Here is a 3,106-nt window from a genome sequence, read left to right on the forward strand (position 1 = left end):
ATTGTAGTATTCTACCCTCATCATACTTCCAAATATACCATGGCAGCACGACAAAAGTGCACAGATTCAAAGTTCTAAAAGGTAATTTTAGGATAGACACCAGGAAGTATTTATTTATGTAGAGGGTAACCAACAGCTGAAATGTGTTCCTTCGAAGGGCAGTGGAGCCCAGGGCACTGACTTAATTTAAGAAATAGCTTAAAGCTGTAATAGTAAGATGGACAGTGGTGCTTAAATGGGATGAAGGGCTTTGTAATCTTGTGGACATTAATAACTGCACTGAGGGAAATTGTAATGCTGGCTGGATGATAACCAGCTAACACAGCACCAATTTGGAGATTTGTGCAGCTTAGCCACTTACTGGAGATGCTGAGTCATATATTTAATTTAGATTGAAATCTTATTCCTACACAAACCAATTGTATAAGTTACTTACTCGTGTTGCCTCACAGTGAGACTTAATGTAAATGAGATAAGGCAATACACAGGTCATTATGTAGAATTTCCAGTGGACTGGAATTATTAGTGGGTTTAGAATTTAAAGTGCACACTTGTTCTTTCCTGGAATGTATAAATTTAGGACTTTTTCACAATAAAATCGGAAGTTCTTTCGTCCTTTGGCCTGCTGTATAAGGGGAATAAGTAGAAAGTTCTGTAATTGGGTTCATTGAAAACCTAATGCATTAGGAGTCAATGGGGGAATAAATTGACTTGGATAGGTTTAAACAAAGGGAATGTTAGTTTGTGCCCCTGAAATTCTGTACATGTACACGTGAGTAATGGCTACGTTATACTGCACTAATTGGTGCAATGTTGACTATATTTTCAACAGTAATGTGAGAAGAAAGCCACGGTCATACAGCCCATTCACGTCGCTGTGGAGTGGAAGAAAGGCATGCATATTCAAAACACATAATGCTGATTGCTGACTTCCGGTGAGATTTCTAAAGACGGGCAAAAGCTGCCAGGATACTTGGCTCTTTTCAGTCATTAGATTAGCAGTACAGCAGCCTGCCTGAATGGTTTTCTGTAAAACATACAACTTACCAAACGACCTACATGCTATACTTGCATTAGTTTAGCTGCTGCTCAGTGCCACCATCTCTGGTCTCACCTCAAATGTCAAGTACCCCAAATTTCACAAGTTATGCTACATCCACAAGCCTCTATTTACCTAGCAGTAAGTAAGAAGCTGGTTGTTTGTCGATTAGTGGATCAGTTTTCCGTGGATAATAAATCCTTAAAAAAAAATTGGTCACTCAATCCACGACTGTTTGTGGGACACTGCTGTGTGCAATTGGCTGCCGCGTTTTGCCCACAAAATATACTGTCAATTCACTTTGCAGTATATTCCGTGAAGCGCTTTGAGACATCTCAAAGACGTGATGAGGCATTATAACAAATTCAAGGATTATTATTATTATTACATGAATGTTATTCTTCCTGCAGTTGAATGTCAACAAGACCGAGGTGCTCCTGCTTGGCTCCTCTCAGCGCCACCATACCTTGGTCACTAACAGCATCCCCCTCCATGGATCCATGGATGCACTCTACATCTCAGAGCCATTACAGAATCTCGGCATCCTGTTTGACCCTCAACTGCCCTTCATACCTCACATTCGTGTCATGACCCACTCCATCTTTCCCCACCTACACATCATCGCCCAGCTGTGCCACTGTCTCACACCGCAGGCTGTCGGATCCCTCCTTCATGCATGCATTCACAACATCCATGCTCGACTATGCAAACTCCCTACCTCTCCAATTTGTCCCTCCATAGACTGCAGATCATCCAGAACTCTGCACCAGGCTCCGTGACCCTATCACCCATTCCTCGACCAATTCCACTGGCTTCCCGTCACACGGAGGATACAGTTCAAGATCCTAGTCCTCACTTTCGAAGCCCTCCATGACCCCTATCTCTGCGACCCCTCCCATCAACCTGCCTGCTCCCTCTGCTCAGCAGGCTCCGGCCTGCTTCACGTCCCCTGCCTCATCCATTCCACCATTGGTGGGTGGGCAGGCCTTTATCTACTCTGCCCCCATCCTCTGGAACTACATCCCACAATCCCTCCACGTCGCCCCCTCCCTTGCCTCCTTCAAGACCCCTCTCAAGACCCTCCTCTTTGACCCTCGTTCCCTGCCTGCCCTCCACCCTCCCCAATCCCGATCCCCAGTTCGGGCCCGAAGACAGTATATGCTGCACTGGATGAATACATGGCATTATTTGCAATTCAGTCGGTATAGTAATGAAAAGTATTTTTTCCATTGATGTTCATACAATGAGAGAAACCGGAAATATGTTTGGTCAATGGAATTCTAGCCAGTGGGAGTGAATGGGCAGGGTTTGACCCGTTGGGATTCTGCAAGTTGGTTCCAGTTTGTTCTAGTGAAATTCTATGTAATGGGAGTGAGTAATTCAATGCACTAAAACTCGATGCTTTGATGAGAGTTGTGGCTGAATTCTTGCAGTGCATTGGTATACAATATTTCATGTTATGAAGAAAGGCATGCAGAGTCACACCACATAATGCCTGATTATAACTTCATTTTATACGACTGCACCACATATCTACAAAAGAGATGTTCTTAAACATCTGTGATTAAACTTTCTAACCGAGCTTGTTTTTCACCTCAAACTTTGGAACGTGTATTGGATTCTGAGCATTATTTTGGCTCCGCTCTGTTCCAGCATTGAGTCGCCTACCATGGGTGAGGATGAGGAGAGACAGCTCATTTGGACTGACCATTGCCTGATGTGTTCTCATTCATTAATACACTGCACGTGGGCCCTTAAATGGGAATAACAAGAGAATGTGGCAGTAAAAATAGCCAAATATATCTTTGTACTCTTGTATTTTTGTACAAGACTTTGTATGAATGTCCTGCAGATCAGGAAAGCTACAGATACAGAATGAATCAAGGTGTTTAAGATGACACGAGATAGGTGTGTAGGATAGTGAGGGTATTGGGGATATGGAGAAAATGGGATTAAAAAGGATAAGCACTACCATAAACTAATAAAATGGTGGTGCAAAGCTCGATGGGCTCAATAACCCACTCCTGATTTGATGAAGCAGATCTGTCAAGAATGACATTTAAGTGA

The sequence above is a fragment of the Callorhinchus milii genome, unplaced genomic scaffold, assembly GCF_018977255.1.
Source record: "Callorhinchus milii isolate IMCB2004 unplaced genomic scaffold, IMCB_Cmil_1.0 Scaffold16, whole genome shotgun sequence".
Taxonomy (NCBI): Eukaryota; Metazoa; Chordata; class Chondrichthyes; order Chimaeriformes; family Callorhinchidae; genus Callorhinchus; species Callorhinchus milii.